Source organism: Patagioenas fasciata, chromosome 1 (genome assembly GCF_037038585.1).
Source record: "Patagioenas fasciata isolate bPatFas1 chromosome 1, bPatFas1.hap1, whole genome shotgun sequence".
Lineage (NCBI taxonomy): Eukaryota > Metazoa > Chordata > Aves > Columbiformes > Columbidae > Patagioenas > Patagioenas fasciata.
The window spans coordinates 161,605,164-161,627,384 of record NC_092520.1 but is presented as its reverse complement, the minus strand read 5'-3'; the positions used below and the strand labels follow the sequence as shown (position 1 = coordinate 161,627,384).

The following is a 22,221-nucleotide window of genomic DNA, read 5'->3' as shown; positions in this document are numbered from 1 at the left end:
CATAGAATCATAGAGCAAGTTGGGTCGGAAGGAACCTTCAAAGGTCATCTAGTTCAACCCCCTGCAATGGGCAGGAACGTCTTCAACTAGATCAGGTTGCTCAGAGACCCTTTCAGGCTTGCCTGGAATGTTTCCAGGAATGGGGCATCTACTGCTTCTCTGGGCAACCTGTGCCGGTGTTTCACCACCCTCATTGTAAAAAATTTCTTCCTCATGTCTGGCCTGAATCTCTCCTTTATTTTAAAACCATTATGCCTTGTCCTATTGCAACAGACCCTGCTAAACAATCTGTCCCCATCTTTCTTATAGGCCCCTTTTAAGTACTGAAAGGCTGCAATAAGGTCTCCCCAGAACGTTCTCTTACATTGTGCCTTTTGCTCCTTGTGCCACAAATTCTGGAGCCCCTTTCTCCCCTGAGCCGTGTCACAGCGCCGCTGCGCTCCCGCAGCCCCCACCAGTAAAGCCCCTGCCAGAGCCAGGGCTGTGGTCATTCCCTAGTCACAGAATCACAGAGTAGCAGAGTGTCAGGGATTGGAAGGGACCTCAAAAGATCATCTAGTCCAATCCCCCTGCCAGAGCAGGAACACCCAGATGAGGTTACACAGGAAGGCGTCCAGGTGGGTTTTGAATGTCTCCAGACAAGGAGGCTCCACAACCTCCCTGGGCAGCCTGTTCCAGTGCTCTGTCACTTTCATCGTGAGGAAGTTTCCTCTCACATTTAAGTGGAACCTCCTTTGTCCCAGTTTGTACCCATTGCGCCTTGTCCTATCATTGGTTGTCACCGAGACGAGCCTGGTTGCATCCTCGTGACACCCACCCTTTACATATTTATAAACATTAATGAGGTCACCCCTCGGTCTCCTCCAAGCTAAAGAGCCCCAGCTCCCTCAGCCTTTCCTCATAAGGGAGATGTTCCACTCCATCATCTTTGTTGCCCTGCACTGGGCTCTCTCCAGCAGTTCCCTGTCCTTCTTGCACTGAGAGGCCCAGAACTGGACACGATATTCCACATGCGGTCTCACCACGACACAGGAAAGGGAAAGGAGAGCCCCCTCTCGACCTACTAAACACCCCCTCCTAGTGCACCCCAGGGTGCTACTGGCCTCGTCTCAGGAGCCCCTGGGCCGCCCCAGCCCCGCAGCGAAGCACGGACACCACCCCGAAGCTGAGGGGGCGGCCCCGCCGCCACTGTCACCGCCTGACGGGGCGGGGCGCGCCTGCGCTCGCACCCGCCGCGGCGGATGAGCGAATCAAGCGGCGACCGGGCGCCGCGCAGGGGAGGGCAGAAGCGGTCGGTGCCGCGCGCGGCAGGCGGAGCCCGCGGTGGTGAGGGGAGGGATCCTGGCCGCCGCCGCCCCCCCAGCCATCCTCCTCGTACCCGCACCAGTCGTGCTGCCCTGCCCTTGCCGCGCCTCCCGCCGGACCTGGCTGCGGGGAGAGGTGAGAGTGACAGCCCGGCGGGAGCCGCTTCGCTGCCGGCGAGAGGGCGGGGGTCCGCTGCCCCGCCGGGCCTTGTGGCGGGGGCCTGACAGCGGGGTGTGCTGCCACTCGGGTCCCCGCCGGTGCTGCTGCGCTGCCGGCGGTGTTAGGAGGCGGTTGCGTGGCGTCACCGAGTGTCACCGTGTGCCGCCTCCCGCGGGCTGCTGGGCGGGAGGGGGCTCTGGGACCCCCCCCCCCGAGGCTTCTGGTAGCGGCTTGGCCTTGCGCCCCCCCCCCAACCCGGGAATGGTTGTTACTGAGCTCCGGGACGGCTCCCCTTACTGTCAGTGCTTGAAAGAAGAGTGCTTGATATTCCTCTCTGTGTGTTAACAAGAATAATTTAAGCTTAGTAATCAATTCCTTTCAGTGTCATCAGCTCCACTTGGTTCTCAGCTTGGAACAGGAAAACATGCTTGCTTTTTATGTAAACTAAGAACTGGTGTAAGGAAATGAGGCCTGTGGTGTGAGAGGGTTGGATTCTTGTTGGTTTTGTGTTGCCTTTTAAATTTGTAGAAGATCTCTGTTCTGGTCACTGTCAGATCACAGGTCACAAATTCTACTACTTTCGTTTTCAGAGGCATGTTCTTGTGGAATTAAGAGAACCTTTAGTACTTTTCCCCCCGTTTTTGGCATATGAACAGCATTTGACTCCAGTGAACTTTAAAAAGTTGTCCTTGTATATTTTGTTGTTGACTTCTACTTTTTTCCTAAACTGTTTGATTTATGTCAAGAAGAAGATGAAAGAGCTGGGAAGTGGTCATTATTTTCTAGCATAATAAGTCAATGAATGTCTGTTGTAGAATTTGTTGAGTATAAATATTTTTATTTTCGTAATAAAAAGTGGCCAGAACAGTGTTTTTATGCATGATTTTTGCCTATGTTTTTTATTAATTATCAAATGATATTTAATTCCTCTCTATGAAACGAAGAAAACTGGGTTGCGGAGCTCCTGTGCGCCGGTGGCGGGATTGGTGCTGTGGTGCAGCTTTAGTAGGGTTTGAAAGCTGGGGAAGCCGTGCATCTTGGCTTCAGGCTGTTAAGCCACTCCATGATCGACTTGGTTTCATTAATTGCCTTGCTTACACCTTGGTCCCCTGAGGATCTACAAACCAGGGTTTGAAAACAGCCGGGTTAAGTACCGAATGCAGTTAAAATTTAACTCCTCTGGTTGTTGGTAACTTCTTTCCCCTCTGTGCTGTTTTGGCTGAAAACAAGTTAATTTTCTTCATGCAGTTAGAAACCTTTCTTTTTCACAGCTAGCACAGTCGTTGTTTGGATTTAGTTTGTCTGAGAGCCAAGGACATTCTGAGCTCTGCCCACAGGTGCAAGGTATTGAGGAAGCGGGGCAGAGATGGGACAGACCTTGACTGACATCCAGACTGATCAATAAGAATATTCCATGCCATTAGCGGGATGCTTCATATTTAAGGAGACTCAGGATCTTCTGGCTAGTTTTGGGTTTTCTCAGAGCCTGGACGGAGACCTGTTTAGGGTAGCTGTGTCTGAGAGTTCCTTCAGTTCAGCCTTTTGCCATCCTGCTATTTTGCAGAAGCCTCTGGGCCTTTCTGCCTTTTTGTCTTTTTTCTTTCTGGGATGGGCTGTTTGGGACCAGGTGCTGCTGCTTGGTGCGCACAGAGTTTGTGAGGAATTGCATTGAGTGTCTTTTATGTTCTATTTTTAAAATATTATTATCAGTAGTAACATATAAGTGTTATTTTGTTAAACTGTGTGTATCTTAATCCATGAGTTTCTCTTTTCCCATTCTCTCCCCTATTCAGGGCTGGGATGGGGGGAGTGAGTGAGTGAGCAGCTTTCGTGTTTATATTGCTAGCTTGGGTTAAACCATGATACCCTCGCACTGGGAAAATAGTCTACTGATTGAGCAATGCCCTGGGGAACGAAGCCCCAGTCCTGATTATTGTTGCGAGTCTGTCATTGCTGCCAGCAGCTTTTCTGCATCTTTATTAGCAGGCCTCATAAATGTCTTACTTCCAAAAGAGTGCATTTTTGTGTTGGCTAAAGGCATTTTGCTTAACGTACTGGGTGATAATGCAGATGAGCTTCAGATATTTGCTTGAAATAATAGTCTTCATAAACCGTATGTTATAGAATTGCTGTGTAGAACTCCTTTTCTCAAAGGAGGAAAGCCATTGATTCCTGTGTGTCCCTGAAGATGTTTCTAATGTGGGGTGTTTCTGCTTGTGAACTACTGTCCAATCAAAATAGTTATTGGGACTGAGGATGGGCAGCCTTGTAAAACTGCTCATTTTCATCTGGAAGTTTTCTTAACTTCAATAATTTCAATTTAATCATAGGAAATATGTATCTGTTTGCTCGTTTAAGTGTTACACAGTTGAGGCCCTGCTGGTACTTGTTCAATATCAACCTGATTTTTGAAAAGGCAGTAGTTAATATTGAGTTGTTAGCCCACAGCAAACATTATGGGCTGTAGAAATGTGTATGGAGTGTTGCTCCCTGATTGTGTTTTTTTGGGTCTGTTCTCCAGCTAGTGAGGGTTTAGAGTTGCTGTAGTGCTGGTCTAACATGAAAGGGGAAAAAGAAGAGAAGAACATGATTTCATTTGTCAGCTCTCAGGTATTAATAGCTGTAGAAAGAACTGGAGAAATTCTCTGTATGCTGTTTCACTTCAGAGTTCCCTGCAAACTTCTGAAGATGTTTGTTGTTTTAGACATGTACTATTTTTTCATCAAAACTCCTGAAGTTTGAAGTAATTTGTTTAGTGAATATGTGGCTTTCTAGAGCTCTCCTTTCGAGATGGTCCACTTGAAATTCCAGGGGTCTGCTTGAAATTCAAACTAGCTGGAAAAAAAATTATAAATGATGTGTGATTGTGGTCACTTGTGGGCTCTTTGGCTTAATTTTTCTGTTGTTGTGGAGTTTTGAAGATGCTTGTAAGAGAAGTTAATTTGCTGAAACTGATGTAACAGTGAATAGATCTTTGTGTGGGTTTTTTTTTCCCCTACTTTAATCATGGGTCAGGGAAAGAGCTCCTTTTAAATATGTTCTGTAAAATTAGTTAATAACTGACTTTTCTGAAGAGGGCCATCCAGCTTATGTTTTTTTGCACACAAATGTGAACTTCTCTGGTACTTCCAATTTGGTTTTATAAATGCTTGTTAACTTTTGCAATGTAAGGAGGAATTTTCTGTTGTTGCAAGAAAAAAATGTTCTACCTTTTTTCCAGGAAATTGACTTTGGGTAGAAAGTCAGACTGATGTACCCTGGTTCTTTCATTAGTGCTTACTGTATTATTTCAAATTTTACTCCAAAGGGAAATAAAATACTGGAATGAATAGAAAGTATTTTTTTGGGGATAAGAAGTTTATTGAAGATTATTCTATTTTAGATTGCCTTTTTTTAAAATTCTGTTAAAATGATCAAAAAGGGCCTTAAGTGATGTAGTACTTATCCTTTTTCTTTTTTTTTTTCTGCTCTTATGCTTTCAAATAAACTTTTGAGAAATTTCCTAGTACATTAAACTATTCATGATTTGTATCCTGTGAAGTTGTGTTCCAGCCCCCTCTCTCTCCAGTAAGTCTTTGCATAGAGCACTCAGCCAAGATTTAATAAACTGTGTCAAGTCAATTATTAGGCTTTCATCTCTTTGCTGATGACTGTTTTACCACCTTCCTCACCCCACCCTGCATTTGCCACAACTTCTGTTTTCTGAAGTCTGCAGAGGAATTTTCAAAGACATTTTTCTGCCTTCTCCTTCCCCATGCTGTGAAATCTCTGTCGCTTTAGGCTGTCTGTTAAATAATTTATCTGTTAGTCTCCTCAGCTTCTCTTTTGGAACAGAAAAGCAATTTGTTGCAGAAGCAACGTGCCATCATATAGTTAAAACTTTGCAATGGGCCAAGCAGTGTGTGGCGTCTTTTTGGTTGATGTTTTTTGGTTTTGTTTGTAATGAACCTATGTTGAGCTCTGAGTTACTCAAATTTATAATTAAACACAGAATAACAGCTTTTACTGTTCAACAAACCAGAAAATCATGAAGAAAGGCAGCAAAAGACTTTCAGCGCAGAAACAGCAACAGCTGTTTTCTGGGAAACAGAATAGTTTTATTACCTAAAGGTGTGGGTTTTTCTTCAGTACGTGCAATGTGATAGAAGCAGTACCAACACAAAAATTGATGATCCTATTCTCCAAACTCTAGTGTGGAAGTCTTGGTCAGGTTAATTGTGATTCATAATACAGTATGCTGTTAATGGAGATTTTGCTTCTATGGCAGACACACTGTTGGGGAGAAGCAGTAGCTGAAAGCATTTTGAGGCAGGTATTTCTACAGTCCCTGTTTTTACAGGAAATGAAACAGCATAGTTCTCCACCTAGGCTGTTTTGGTGAATTGGTGAGGAAGTAAAAAATACTACTTCTAAATGTCAAACAATTGTTTACCAAGGTAACAGTCTTGTTTTTTTTTTTTCTTTTCCTTCCCCCTTCCCATTCTGATGTGGTCATAATGATCTTGAATTAATAAAACTTTTCTATTTTGTTAGATGGTCTTTTCAATTAACTTTTTTAGTAACAGGTAGTTGATGGCAATGTAGTTCATAAATTCATCTCTAAGATACAAAACCAACCAAAGAACCAAAAAACCCAAAATAAAACAAAAAACCACACAAACAAACAAAAATAGCAACAAAAAAAGTTTTTCCAAAAGGCTTTTATTGATTTTAGAGGACTATTTCAGCATTTTGCTTGTGTGATTTCTTTTGCTGTTGCCTTGTGTTTTGGGTAAACTTGACAACCTCGCTGTTTAAGTTGAACCTGTCAGTAGTTCCCCTCCTTTGCTTTGCTGCTCACTGCTCTTGCACTAACACAGTGGAGAGTCATGCTCACAGTTTACAGCTGGAACAATGGAAAGGGCTTTGTTAGATTCTTGCTTCTCTTGAAAATGTGTAAGCAAATATTGAGACTAATGTAACTTTCACAATTTTTCTAGATGTTGGAAGGTCTAATGGTAACCAGAAAGAAGAAAAAAGAAAAAAGGTTATTTACTTTGAAAAATTAACTTTCATTTTCATGTTGCTGGGAATTAGTAGAGAACATACATTGCTGCTGCTTTGTGAGCTTACTTTGACCCTGGACTTGAAGAACCTGCGTTGTTTTGAGGATGTTTTTGTCGACTAACTTCTGATCAAGGAGGTGGTTTCTCTGCCTAAAAAACTCCATCAGTTTAGGCAGAGTAGAGGCAGCTCTGTGTAGCTTAATCTTAAAACTAACACTTGGCCAGCTTGTGGGAACAGCAGGTTGTGTGCTTTTCTAGTCATTTGTCTCAATTAATTTTTATAATTTCATACCATAGTACAGAGAATTGGTGAAGCTGGATGTTTTGAGGACTGACCTTGACTTCTAAAAGGAAGGCCGTGTGTACAGTGCTGAGCCCCATAAACTTGAGCTAGTGATATTTAGGAAACAGTGCTCATAATAGGGCACTGATTAGCAGCAGATATGTTAGTCAGAAGTGTTTTATTCAGAGTAACTCATTCTGGATTGTACACAGTTGAAATACGGTGTAGTATTTTGCTATGTTTGTTATAAAACAATGTTTTATTCCATCTGCACTCCACAACAAGAAAATCTGTTGCAGATGTAATGTGTATAGTAGCATAAGAAGCCTCTTGAGAGAAGCTAAAAGTGTTTGACAGATGGTAAGAGGCATTTGGGAAGTGAGATTTTCATTTTGAGGAAGTAGCTTGGACTTCTGGTGTTAGGAGAGGAAGAAATAAACCTCATTTTCTTCTCACTCTTAATTGTGGGTGTGAGGTTTTATCTCAGCTTGTTTCCCTCCACACAGGGTGCAGCACTGATCCTTCATCTACTAAAAATGCTGTATCTGTCCGTTTGAAAGTTCTTAAGGTTCCAGTGAGTTTGACATGATACAGGAGTGTGTGCCTTCCTCTTTTTTTCATTCAACCATTCATTCATTAATTCATTTTTAAGTGTTCCTGTTGTATCGAAGCCTGGGCTAGTTCATATGCTATCTCTGTGTTCATACATTTTCCAGTGCGATAGTCCTGTCACTTGATGTTAGTGTTGTAGTACTGCAAGAGCTGTTAATATGACTATTCAGTTGAGATAAGGGAAGACAGCTTGTTTCTTCCAGAGTTATCTTCTGCTTCCCTGCAAACTGAAGCCATAGTATTTTGAAGGTTATTTTAAAGACCAGCAAGTTGCTTTTTAAAAGGCTTGGACTTGCAAGTGCAGCTATATTACTAGTCATATAAACCTATGAAAAAACACTTTTATTTACTTTACAGTTCTTGCAGAACTTAGGGAAGCATGCATATTATAGGTGACTTTTTTGATTGACAGTTTTAACTATTTAGGGAGTCATGCAACAGAAGAAAATATTTTGGTTTTAGTGCTTGTGTTTAAAGCTGATAGTAAGAAGGTAGTCCAGTAAACTGAGTTGACTGTGGCTTGGGTTTTGTTTCTCTTAGGAATGCTTTGAACCTGGGTTTGTCTCATGTCTCTTTTTAAGCACCTACAGAGGGCTTCATCTCAGCAACTTGCATATTTTTCTCAGAAGTGTGTTCTTTATATGTTGTATTTCTTATAGATGATTCGGAGAGCTCAGACAAACAGCTTTTTACTTATAACTAGATGATGCTACTTGGTAGGAGGTTTGTGTGATAAATTATAGGTTCAGTCGATGTCTGGTTCATGAGTTATAAAAGATTCATGGCTGCATTCGAAAAGAGAAATGTGACATTTTAAGATTCATTGAACACTTATTGCCAGGTACACAGCAAGTTCCTTTGCTTGAAATTTTACATGGATTTTTTTTTTTTCTAATTTCTGATAAGACGTGTAGTAAAAAGGATGCATTTACAGGTGAAATGAGTACTTTTCTAGGTAAAACATGGATAGCTTTTACTAAAATATTGCTTTGATTGATCTTATTTTTTAGTTAATATATTCAGGTTTTCTGGTCTTGCAGTCTTTGCAAGTTTGAAAAAAAAGTGTGTTTAGATACTCTTCAAGTGGCGCTGAATTAAGAACCGTGTTTACTTGAGAGCTTAGCTTCCCTTGTCTAGTTATGGTATGGTGAAAAAGGTCACTCAGTATGAGTATATGTGGTGATGAATACAAGTCTTTTTGAGTACTAAAGAGCTTTTTTTTTTTCTTTATTGTATGTTAAATTCCAGTGTAAAAACCCGTTTGAGAACCACTGTGGTTTTTGTTTTTGAAACAGGCCATAGCATGAGAGGCCCTCTATGATCTATTTCTGCAGGTGGTACTTATACTGTCAAGTGGATTCCTGAGTTAGGGAAAACCATGCTTTCAGTCATGGAAAGCTTTTGGAATAAATCTGCACAAGTTTGTCTCCTGCTGGGCAAGCTGTTCCTTCCAGACCTGTCTCAGAGGTGGCTTCCTGAGTGACCTGCTGTGACATGCTCCTCTGTGTGTGTGGACGTGTGGTGGGCAGGAGTCTTGTTTTTTGTGCAAGTGGGACACTCATACTGCCCAGAGGAGAAGGAGGAGGTCTGAAGGTTTTAGTGCCACTTATGGACCTTTGCACTGTATAGAGCAAATACTGTTCTTCAACACAGAAGGGGTAGTTAGGGTGTTTTGAAGACATTAAACCAGTGAGTCTACATAAACTGCAGTTCATTGTTCTGCAACTGTGGGAGTCAAATCCTGTAGTGCCATACTGTACCAGGAGAGTGGGTTTGCTGTTGTTCCTCACTGGAGAACTAGTCTAAGAGGACTACAGCCTGAGAACAAATATTTAACATGGCTCTGGTAGATCAACAATCTCCTTCCTTGTGTGACTTTACCTTTGTCCAATAAGAGCTCCATTATAGGGCTTTAGATGTAAACAGTTTCTTTTGCATAATTGAGAACTCCCATGATGTTTGTTTCACTATGTTTTTCCAGTGGAAAGCAATCACAAGAACACGTTTGTGTCTCTGAACTGAACTGAGCCAGTTTAGGTATCCATTGAGAGTAGTGCAATCAATTGCAAAATGCATGGAAAATATTTTGGTTGAAACAAATGCAGATAACGCAGTGTATTTTACTTGGGCCTGCCTCTGAGCATGAACCATTTGACTTTATCTTCTTCCAATAGCTCAGTCTCTTTCCAGCTGACGTTGGCACATGGAAGTACAGCACATCAGTGAAGCTTTGTTAATGGTCTTTGTACTGTAAACCTGGAGCAAATGCAGTGATAATTTGGCTTTGACTAGTCTCTGTAGGGTTGTTACATACACCCAACATACACTTATTATGAGTGTAGTGTACCACGTTCTGTCTAATTTTGTGTAATATCTTTTGCTGTTGTGAGCTCTACAGTTGAGTAACTGGTTATGCTGCAGCAGAAGTTACTGCAGAAATGTTCTCTTCCCTTAATGCTCATTCTTCTTATGCCCTCTTCTCCTTTTGGGAGAGTAAGAGTGAGTTCTGTGCATCAGAAGAAGTCATTTAGATCTGGTATTGGGGACCTGAGATCCAAGGTCTACAAGAAGAAATTTCAGGATCAACAAAATTGTTTAAACTTGAGTGGTTTCCAGCTCTCCAGATGCTGGACCATGAGTAATTATTTGAATAAGATATGTATGCTTCTGCTATTTCCATTTCTTATGGGGAGAGCTTATAATGCTCTCGGCTGCTCTGTGGCATTGCCTTCCTTTTTTTTCCCCTGATCACACACATTTCCAGTTAGGTCAATGTCATGGAAGTTATGGTAATGTTGGAGGAGGGGAGACAGAAGGAGGACTGAGGAAGGCTGTTAAATTCTACCTGAAGCAGCACATAGGGTTAATTTAGTGTGACTGAAAATCTGGCCACGCTGCTTGTAGCTGACACGTGACATACGTGAGGAAGGTGTAATGTGCACATTGCCAATGGAGGAATATCTTTTGTGAGTGAAGACAACTTGCATCAGTTTCCTGACCTAATGGCATCTTTGCCAATACTGAGGTGGCCTTCTTGCTTTTCTTCCATCTGTTCTTCTGCACAAGCAGTATGACAAGGGCCTTTTGCTTATTAGTTTTATTAAGGAAAAGATGTCTGGGATTACTGTTTGTTTTTGTTGGTGTGTTTTTTTTTTTTTTCCTGTCATATGTGACCTGTCTGCTTTCTCCTGCAACTCCAGCTATGCTACCTGTTCATATTTCCTTGGTTACTTACCACCTTTCTCATGCCTTGGTCCTCTGCACAGATCATGATTAAATTGGTGCAGGGAATATCCTGTCTAGTTTCTTGTAACTCTAGGTACCATCTGACTAATCATGGCTTTAGCTGTTTTCAGAAGATTATCGTTTTAGAAGAGGGCATTATCATAACCTTGTATTTCCTCCAGATAGTTCAGATGCTGCAAAGGACTACTAGTGGTGGGAGGGGACTTGTTTTGGTGTTGTTTGTTTGTTTGTTTTGAAGCAATATGCTTGCCCATGTTAGATAGACAGTGGTATGTGCTGTCTCTATATGATACAGACCATGCCTGTGTAATATCTGCCTTACTGCAAGGACTTGCTTAACCCGTAGAACATGATTTGCTTGTGTGCATGTATATATTTGAGCGTGTAGAAGAAGTGTACTGGTAATACATTAAAAGCAGATAACCTCCTGTAAACTGCTGGCTGGCAATCCTCAGTGTAGGGCTCCCAGTGAGGTCTTTGGGCTAACACAGCAGTAGGGGTAGCTTGGACCTGAACTCCTTTGTGTTATTTGCAGTCTCCTTTAGGAAACGAGAGGTGTTCTATGGATAAGATTTTGATTAATCTGTATTATGCAAATAGTAGACTTTGAAGCTACCTCTTTGCTTTGCTTAGTGTATTTTTTAAAAAAATTTCCAAGTTGAGTCTGTACCATGCATGAGAAGTTGCAGTTCTAAGCCAGTAATTCTAGCTTCAAAATTTATACTAAAGACTTTGCTAAGCTGTCCATAATGACCTGTCGGGGGCTGAAAGATTCATGTAAAAGTACATATTTCCTGTACTAGAATTACAGTTTTGTAATGTTTCTTTTGTGATCAAATGGAAATCTCATCAATAATTTAAATGTAGTCTTTGTAATTGTAGAGATAAGCCAATACGCTGACTTTTGAATCTTGTTTTGTTTGCAGAGTTAAGTTCTCCACACTAACCTACCTATAAAGATTTACTGTTTGCTGTGTTTAAAAGCGGAACTTTGATTCTAGCTTGCAAATTGAGTGTTGTTTTACTTTACTTAACTGTCACTAACCTATGCTGCCTTGAAAAGGGACTGGATCAACCTTAATGCAAATATCTACAATGGAATATCAGTGACTGATAGAAAATAATCAATATTTACAAGCAGAAAGAAACTTCCTCTGTACAAATGCCAATTCTATCTATTTGAACAATATACAAAATTACTGAGTGTAAGGACAGGTTCTCCCTTGATAGAAAAAAGTTCTTTGTTAAAAAAGAAAGCCTACTGAGGCAAAGAAGCACTGAGTAGAAATCTTGTACGTGCTAATCAAGGTAGAAAACAGAATGCAGAGCAACGAGCTGCCCTATAAAATGAGGGGAAAAGTGATGAAAATAAACCTGAGTGTACAGATGGGTCTGTACTACATCAGCTACTTGAATTAAATATTAACTACACATACTTACTGTCAGTGCTTTAAAGAAGAGTGCTTGATATTCCTATCTGTGTGTTAACAAGAATGTTTTAAGCTTAATAATCAGTTCCTTTCAGTGTCATCAGCTCCACTTGGTTCTCAGCTTGGAACAGGAAAACATGCTTGCTTTTTATGTAAACTAAGAACTGGTGTAAGGAAATGAGGCCTGTGGTGTGAGAGGGTTGGATTCTTGTTGGTTTTGTGTTGTTTTTTAAATTTGTAGAAGACCTTTGTTCTGGTCACTGTCAGATCACAGGTCACAAATTGTGCTACTTTTGTTTTCAAAGGCATGCTCTTGTGGAATTAAAACAACCTTTAGTACTTTTCCCCCCTCCCCTCCCTCCCCCCCCCCCCCCCCCCCCCGTTTTTGGCATATAAACAAAATTTGACTCCAGTGAACTTTAAAAAGTTGTCCTTGTATATTTTGTTGTTGACATCTACTGTTTGATTTATGTCAAGAAGATGATGAAAGAGCTGGGAGGTGGTCATTATTTTCTAGCATAATAAGTCAATGAATGTCTGTTGTAGAATTTGTTGAGTATAAATCAGAATTTTTATGCATGATTTTTGCCTATGTTTTTATTAATTATCAAAGGATATTTAATCCATCTTCATGAAATGAAGAAAACTGAAGGGTGTTTTGTTACCTTAAGCCACTTTCCCCTGTGACTGACAGATTATTTTCGTAAATACAACCCACTTGTGAATAGGACTTGTGTTACCTTGTAATGTAAATATACTGAAATAATGTTCATTTTCTTAATTGTCGTATAAGCAGCATAGAGGTATTAAGGGTGTGAAAAAATACGGCAACATTCACCTGCACTGTTTCAGTTGCTCTGTTCTGTGAATGCTTCCAAATACCACCTGTAGTCTTTCATTAGAAAAGAGAAGAAATTATTTATCTTTACCTCCCATATAGATTAAATACTTGCCAATAGGAAGCTCAGAAAAAATATATTGCAAATGTTGCTCTACTTATCTTCCTGCATTGTAGTTCTTCTTTGTTCCCTTATATGGATTTATTTCTGAATTCTGTTCCTTAATTATTCTGGAAAATAAATTGTGGAGTCATTCTTCCTTTTATTGTAGGTACAAGAATTCATTATGCCTCTGAAATTCTTATTGGTGTAAGAATTCTCATGCTGTGAACAGTTAAAAATCTTATCTTTCTGTCTAATACATTTGTTTTTCTTCATCAGAACTCACAGCAATACCTTATGCATCAGGTTATTGAAGATGTAGCAGGAAAAATTAGGCTACTGCATGGCTTAGTCTTCTTAAAGAAAGAGATCAGTAACTCTTCTCTAACACCCTGGTCTTTCAGTGTTGCTGGGTAACAATGGGAGGCTATGGCCTCTCACACCTCTGTCTCTTTTGGGTTTTGTTTTTAACTTCAAACTTCAGGAAGCTAAGACTTCTTGCTTCTTAAGTAAATAATGTAAAGGGTAACTCGATTGTGCGTTGTTTGTGAAAACCATAGGCTAAAGACAATGAGGTTTTTTTTGTTGTTGGGGGGGGGTACTTTTTGGTGTTGTGTTTTTTTTTTTTTTAATTATCGATACAGAATATTGTCTGGCAGTTGACCTTTTTTGAATTTAGTATGTACAAAAGCATTTGTGCTGGTAGGCACAAAGAAGAAAGGGAAACTAACATGAAAGAAACCTCATGTTACACTCTATGTATAGTGTCCAGAAGTGACAGATGAAACATGTCTGAGATACTGCACATAAGTTGGGATGATTAGTCATTGTAGGCATTGTTGTAGACATTTTTGTGGGTTTAAAAAGTGCTTACATTTTCAGTGTTAACAATCAATTTCATTTTGTCACTTCAGTGTGGTGTTTTTGTTGTAGGAGATTACATGTAAACTGCTTGATTAGCAGATATTTCTATCTTAAAAATTCAGACTTAAGAGGCTTAGGTTGTCTTTTGCAAGATGAGTAGCATCTGTTGTGATTCATCTGGCTTTATGGTGTTGGGGGAAGTGTTGTAGAAGCAAGCCCTTGACTCACAGAATGACTTTCTGAATATAGTTTGGTGCCTTGATAGAAATGATATTTGAATTGAAGCCTCTATCTGAATTCTTGGAGAAAGGGAAGGAAGAGAGGTGTGGTGTTTTTGTGGTGATGTTTTTGGGGTTGGTTTGTTTATTTATTTATTTTTTTAAATTGTCAGCAGCTGGTGTTTTCATGACTTGTCACTGCTAGAGTAACAAAAAGTAATTGCCAGACAAGTTTCATGCCAGTGAAAACTTGAAGACCTGAGTGAAGGAAGGTGTGCGCATGTTACTGGGGTTTTGGTTTTAACTTGCAATCTGAAAGCCCTCACCAAATCATCACCCCCTTCTTCAGTGTCAAGGGTCCTAAGAGTTGAATCTTGGAGGAGGAGAGAGGAGATGATTAAGCTTTTCTGTTACCACTTAAGGGTGTGATAGATACAGTTTTCCAATCTGACTCAGCATCTGCCCTCTTCTTGAGAGATGTTATTGTTGCCATCCAGACTAAATGAAAGCCTACTTGAGCTCCATCATGTTACAGGATCATGTTTGTTTGAAATTTGTTCTAGGTTTGTTTTTTTCTTTTTTTAAAAGTTGTGCTTTTTTAAATTTCCATCTTTTTCCTATTGTAACTATCTTTTAGACAATTGCTTTGTGTCATTAACTGGTTCGCTTATAATTGCCTGACACTTTTAAATGTCTTTTCTCCATCCCAGCTTTATTCTCAGGTTACTGCTTGGATAACCATGTTGTTTAGCATCATACACAACTACCTTGCCTTACCATCTTCTTCCGTGTCCACAACAGCTTTATCTTTAGCCCCATGCACCTCTCTTGTTTCTTCTTTCACTTAAGCATATGGTAACATATTTGTTTTTCCTCTTTGCTGCTGTCCTACCTGTCTTAGCAACTCAGAAGCTTAGTAGTTTTCTTTTCAGTTCTGCTTTGCATTGCTTTCTCTGGAGAAAAACACAGGTGTTCACTGATTGGAGCTTGCCAACGTATGTGCGTATTTTGCTGTTGTGAAATTTGAAATGTCTCTGCTTGAATCCTGTGCATGGCAATCTTTGCTGCATAAATTGCAAAGATGATGCTGTTTTAGCTGTGGGAGAAGCTGCAGTGCAGGTGCTTATTTGAGTGTCTCCTCCCTCCCCAAACAAATTACTAGAAGCATAAGCTGTGCAAGCAAAAACAGTAACGCTCTACTCCTCCCAGTGCTGTGTCAAGGGAGGTTGTTATCAGCATTAATTTATTTCCTAGGACCAACACTTGTAGGAACCCTACTGCTGATACCCTGATGGAATGCAGTGATATCAGTCTGCTCTCCATTGCAGCCTTGGACTTTATGTTCACAGACTTAAAGAACATGCCATGTTACTGTGTCTTTGCTTCTGTTGCTCCTTCATCACCGTTTCTGATGTCTCATACCTCTCATAGTGCCCCAGCAAACATTTTGCTGAGTGGCAAAGACAGTAATTTTGATCTAAAGAGAAGCAGGCTGTCATTCCTCGTATGGAATGGAAATGCTAGTCCTTTATGAATTGTGATTTGTGAGCATTACGAAGAGAAGCTTGTATGCTCAGTGTCCTGGGAGAACCTGTTTGAGATAGCATTTGTGTACTTCACCTCAAATGCATAGGACACTTTTAGCTGGGGGAACATGGAAATTGCTGTTGAAATGGTTCCTAAAACTATTGACTTGCTAGTGATTGAGCTGGTTTTGTACCCATTATGAAACAAATACGAGCCCACTGTGATGGTGGCATGGGATTTTCATAGTTTTGCTCTTCATTCAATCTGCTGATGACATGTACAGGAGAATCTGTAAGAGTTGTAGCAATGTGATATAGCATACTTTGCTTTTCTCAAAGAACTCCAGTTAAACTTTTAGGAAGAAAGTGAATTAGAGGTCAAGACAATAAATACCTGAATGCATGTCAGTTGTGTTTTCTGGGAGCAAGCAGTGGCTCGTTTCTGAGAAGGTCATGCCATATGTGTCATGAAGTAGACAAAGTCACCTTTCAGACAAAAATAACTGCCTCTGGGAGGTTCTGCATGGAAGGCACGTTGCTGACAGACTAGAGCCATCTTAAAGGAGATGGAGAGAGAATTGTGAAACTCAGATGTTTGCTGTGCAGGCCACTATTTTCTGGAAAGTCTCTGTTCTTATTCCAGGTAAATAGGCAGCCCAGATGATCCAGATGTACCCTCCAACATTAGAACAGGACTTTCTAGTCAGGAATTTGAGGTTGTTACAGAAAACTTACTTTGATTTTGGTCAGCTGAAGTAAAATGTCTTGAGTGTGCTCATATCCCACATAAAAGAGCAGTTTATTGTCGGTCTCTGTTTTTAGGATGTTATCTTGCCTGCTGTAGCTTAAAGTTTTTTTTTAATTGACATTATGGTACATGTCTTCAGCTGGGAAGGGACTAACATTTAGTTTTTCAAATTAATGCATCTTGCATACTTTCTTACTAAGCATGATATATTCTGAAGATGCTTAAACTGAAGATTCTTGCAGCAGCCTTACAGTATGTTCTGTCTATTGCACTTAGTCCCAGGTGAAGGTAGAAACGAGCTGTGTAACCTGCTGCCATCTACAGCACAACTCTGTGCAATGGCTCTGTCAGGAGTAACTTGACATCAACCAAGGTAACTCCTTAGAGGAGTTAAATGCTTGAAATGTGTCTTAACATGAAGATGGTTCTGACTTTTAGCCACCTCCTAAAGGGGTTCTTTTCAAAGTGAATAGCTAATTCTAGTTTGTTTAAATACCTGAAGAGATGCTTGTTAAGCAAATGTATTATGTGTATTTGAAAATAAATTAAATACATGGAAAAAGAAATAATGTCACTCTGAACTCCAGTAGTGAATGAATGAAGTTATACTAAGATTTAACATGCAAATCATGGGAAACAAAGTTCTGATGTTAAAACCGAGTAGTAACTATAAAATGGTGATAATCAGCCTGGATTCACTAGAGAATCAGTAGTTGCTTTTCCTACTTTTGAAAAATAGAAGTTATATTTCTACCTACTGTTTTAACTGGGAAAAAATATGAATTTATTTTCTTTGACGCTAAACAGTAATAATTATTAATGTGAAGGAATACATGTAAAAAGAAACTATAAAGAGATCCAGCTTTTTCCTCTGTTGTCATGATGCAACAGCCTCCTGTACAGAATAGCAGGGAAAAATTCTAATGTTATTAAAATAGTGGAATTTCATACCTGGCTTAAAATCTTTTGTTATAATATGAATTTCAAGCTCAAATGGGGAGGTGTGGAAACCAGGAACGGTGGTAATTTACTTTTTGGGAAACCTACAGAGTGCTTTTAGTCTGCACCTGTGACAGTGTTTGTCATGCAAAGTAGCTCTTGTTCAGACGCTGGATACTCTGAAAGGCTCTTTTAAGTGGCTCGATATTAGTCTAGTATAATCTTTTATTCCTTTTGTTATTTAGGGTGTGATGAGAATATTTTATTCCCTTAATTATTCAGGAGTGTGGTAGAATAACAGAGTAATTACCTCAGCTGCCACAAAACCAAGGGATTGAAGATAAACCTGGTCATCAGCTAGAGATCCACATGTATCTGTATTTCACAGTAGGCCAACAATGATTTTTTTCTTTTGTAAGAGGATATACAATACCCATTGTAGAGTTGCTGAAAACACTTTTCTCTCAACAAGGAAGACAAATTTAATATTCAACAAAATGTTTAAAAAGTTCAGAACCACTTTTGATGAGTTTAGAGCACTGTGTCCAAACTGGAATGCTGCCACTCTTAGAAGTATCATTGAAAATGGGCAATTGCTTGTAGTTTTGTGGGTTTTCTTATTATTTTAAAGCTGGTTGGATTTGCAGAGGTGATCTCCAAGGATGTCACTCTCCCACTCTTAAATGGGCTTTTATATGTTTTTGATAAAACTTTTAATATGTAGGCTTTTAGTTGGCTGTGAGGTCTGTCTGAAGACTTGCCTTGCAGTTAAGTATTGTAGCCCAAGATTTTCCATGCTTTTCACATCTAGGAAAGAAGCAGTTAGAGAGAAAAATGAGAATTCCAGGTAAATCTGCCTCTGTAGTCATTCTGCTAATTTAAAAGTGGCAACTATAGAAAAAGCAACAGAAATTTTAAGTAGCTTTCCTTGTCCGTAGTCAATCCAAAACACAGAATGAGAAAGGGTACCTATAGGGGGAGAGTGTTTAGGTCTCTGAATGTGAACTGTGCTGCTGTGCAAGCTGAGAATGAGTCCTGTCCCATGTCGAGATGATTAATATCCATTGCTATAGCTAAGCATAAAAAGGCAAAATCAAACTTCATAGCCCACCCAGCTCATCTTTATCCTTTGTTTCTATGCTGATTTAATTCTGTTAAACTTTCAGTGTTGCTAAGATCAGAGAGTTTCCTTCATCAGCCTTAAATGTTCCAGGGTCCTTGTGGAGAACTGAAGAATTCTTCAGTTCTTGTTTTAATGTCATTTATTTATTAATTATAATTTTTACTAAAACAACTAGCAGATCCTCAAAGATGTCTAAGGAGACAATTGTGCCTTTTTTTTTTTTAATTGAACTCACTATGCCATTCTCCAGTCCCAAAGTAGATAGACTGCTTAGCATTTTAATTGGTTTTCAAGCTGAATTCAGCGTTTATGTTCAAGGCCAAAGACAGGGTTATGAAGGTTAATTATACTTATCAACATTTAGAAACAGTCGATTCTCATTGCATGTGAAATGTTGGCACAGCACTTTTCTCCTGGAGGAGGAAATTGGCATAATACTTCATGATGTAACTGGAATGTTTGTGTGCTTATCTTGGTTAGGTGGTTTCAATGGGTAAGCTTTTCAGTGATTTTACAGTTTGGTGCTTATAAATGACATTGAAATATCCAAGCGACTATTCACTTAAAATCTGCATTTTATGAAGTTAATAGCACTCCTGTAGTTACCAGGTCTTAATTTCATATTCCATGCATGTTGCAGAGAAGCTAGGTACGACAAAGCTTAAGTTATGAATGTCACAGACTTTCTAAAATCTATAATGGGAGTGTAAAATATGCTGTTGTTTTAAGAACTCCTGGCTTACAGTATTTTTTTCTCCAGTTGTGATCATTAGGAGGAGAGGAGAGCTCATCCTTCTCTGAATTCTGTTGAGGGCTGCAAAACAAAAGAACTAAATCCTTTCTTACAGGAAAGATTAGGCATGCCCAGGTGTTTTTGAGATTAAGGGACTCTACACATTGAAGTCAGTATTACATGTGCTTTTGCTTGACAGTTTCAGAAACACAAACAAGCCAATAAACCTTTATTCTCCTACATGTTCATTATGAGACTTCTTGGATAAATTGGAATTTTTAAAAGTTATAAGCCTCTGCGGAAGTACCTGCTGAAGTTCACTGGTTTGTGTATGTGACCACTGGTTTTGGATATTCAGTCTGGACATTCAGTTGGAAACGCAGGACATGAGATTTCTCCAGTCACCCCTTTTAGCAGAGCACATGATTGGAAGCACATAGTGCCAGTTATTCTGACAGCTGCTCCTGCAGGAAATGTCAATGGGTACATTCAGTTTTCCTCCTTTCAACATTTCAAAGCAGGATGTGAAAATGAACATCAGAGTTGGGATGTATCCCCAGGAAGATGAGTGAGTTGGGATGTACATTTCTGTTTAGTTGTAGCTCTGAGACCTAAGATAAAGCTGCCTAGCTCTGTTTACATCGTGAAGCATGGAAATTAGTGTTTCATTCCTTTCCTAAATGCTAGACTTTGAAATGTGTGTAAGCTGCCTTCAAAAGGAATTAAATGTGTAACATGATACTTAGAGGTGTAGTTAATTGCTGTGGCAGAGATACAGGCTATTGAATTGCTCTCTGCTAATATTATCTTGGTAGTTAAGCTAGTGTTATCTTGGTATTGTGTGTAATTTTTAATCTGAAAGTAAACTTATGAAGTGCTATTAAACTGATAACTCTTGTCACTTTGATGACGATATTGGAATAAGGTAATGCTATGAAGGGAAAAATGTAGTTTATCTTTAAAAACTAAATACATTCTCTCTTGGAAGTATTCTTTCCCTTATTTATTGTAAGAAAACCAACTGAATTTGCTGGAGCTCACAACATTGCATTCTTTTTCTCAGGCATTTTTGTCCGTTTTCTGTCTGTCCCTGGACTCCCAAACTGTGTGACATCTCTTGCAACCCACACCATACCGTTCTGACTGCCCTTAATTAGCTGAGTATTGGGTGGATGGATAGAGGATGGTGGGGAAGCATGATTCAAAACTTGGTATCAGTTATGTGGGATTGCCCAGCTGAGAGGATCACATTCACTTTAAATCACATGCTCAAGCAATCTGATGGCCCCATTACGCATTTTATGGGAAAGAGAATTCCCAGTGCTGGAGTAGACTGGGCGGAAGGGCAGGAGAAGGTGCCTTGTTCATTCAATATTTGTTTGGCCCTGAATGAAATAATTCTTTATCCAGAATGGTAGTGTGTTGTGGGTTTGTTGTTTGGTTGGTTGGTTGGTTGTTTTTTGTGTGTGTGTGTGTGTGTGTGTGTGTGTTGTGGGTTGGTTTGATGGGTTTTTTTTGGTCTCTCTTTGTTTCCTTCTCTGAAGCATTTAAAAGAACATTCAATGAAGTGTCAAGACTTTGTTTTCCTGCCTGTGCTGTGTGAAGTGACCTTACAACCACTCCCTGGTTGTCAAGGAACAGAACCTTGTTATCTCAACCATGACACATAATTTATTTTCTACTGGAGTGATTTTAGTATCTTTCATATTGGTCCCTGAAGCAGAACCTTAAGTGCACCTTGATAATATGTGGTTCCTGCTATGGAGAATCTTGGTGTCTCCTCTAGTCGCGGGAACAAAAAGCATTCTGCTCTTCAGAAATGGGATAGCTTTGGGAACAAATATGTTTAACTCCAGTGCTTGAGGGCTGGCTTTGAGCTGTGAAAGGCTTGGCTTCTGTTTTCAGCTCTGGCAAAGAAAAAATTTTATTTAAATTGTGTGTTGATTGTTGCAAGTGGTGTGAGCCGTTACCTAACTTACATTAGGCAGTGATGGGGGGCTGTTTAGCCTGGAGAAAAGGAGGCTTGGGGAGACCTTATCGCTATCTACAACTACCTGAAAGGAGGTTGTAGCATGGAGGGTGTTGGTCTCTTCTCCCAGGTAACAAGTGACAGGACAAGAAGAAATGGCCTCAAGTTGCACCAGGGGAGGGTTAGATTGGATATTAGGAAACAATTTTTCACGGGAAGGGTTGTCAGGCATTGGAACAGGCTGCCCAGGGAAGTGGTTGAATCGTAATCCCTGGAGATGTTTAAAAGACATTTAAGTGAGGTTCTTAGGGGCATAGTTTAGTTGCTGGAATTAGGTTAGGTTATGGTTGGACTCGATAATCCTGAGGGTCTCTTCCAACCGAAACGGTTCTATGGTTTTATATTGGGCAGATTTCTGAGGACTGTGAATTGCAGGTGAGTTGTCACTTGATGACACTTGTATCTCTTCCAGAGCTACTTGTTTTGGCAGGGTGGGTGCTGCTCATTGCTCAAAGAAAGGTCATGGGAGAGGACGTAAGTTGTTGAATAGGAATGGGTGGGGAAACAAGAGGTTTAGGGCTAGGTCACTTGCCAAGTTTGATATGCAACAATGTTTTACAGTTCCTGTGGATTCAGGTTATATTGTGTAGATGCTGTTGGTTCATCTTGTTAAATTAAAAGCGGTTCCAAGTCATAGTTGATCAGCAGTTACTTAGTAGCTTCAGAAGACAAGCATGGATGATTAGTGCTAAATCACTAGTCCTTGTTAAACTTGTACAAAGGCTCTTTGAAATATTTGTTTGTGACTTAAAACAATGAAAAAAACACCCATAAGAAAACCCACTTCATCCTCAGTACCCCCAAAAAACCTCATAAAATGAAAACAATCAAAACCACCCCCAAAAAGTATGAAATATCCTGAATTGCAAACATGTAGGATAGCACTGACACCTAAAAAAACCCCAGAAGTAAGATTCATCAGCTGATTTTAATTAGGCAAGTGGTAAAGTGAAGAAAACTCAACTTGGCATAAACAATGGAAATCTAAATTAGACTTTCTAAATGGTTTTAATAAACCAT

The 22,221-nt window shown here is 40.0% G+C and overlaps 1 protein-coding gene across 1 annotated transcript in view; it reads left to right on the top strand.

Moving 5' to 3' along the window:
* The first annotated feature begins 1,278 nt into the window (after nucleotides 1-1,278).
* OSBPL8 (oxysterol binding protein like 8) overlaps nucleotides 1,279-22,221 on the top strand; it is a 100,063-nt gene continuing 79,120 nt past the window's right edge. Inside the window, exon 1 of the mRNA XM_065837876.2 lies at nucleotides 1,279-1,440. The gene's annotated coding sequence lies outside the window, so the exon portion shown is untranslated. The remainder of the gene's footprint in view (nucleotides 1,441-22,221) is intronic.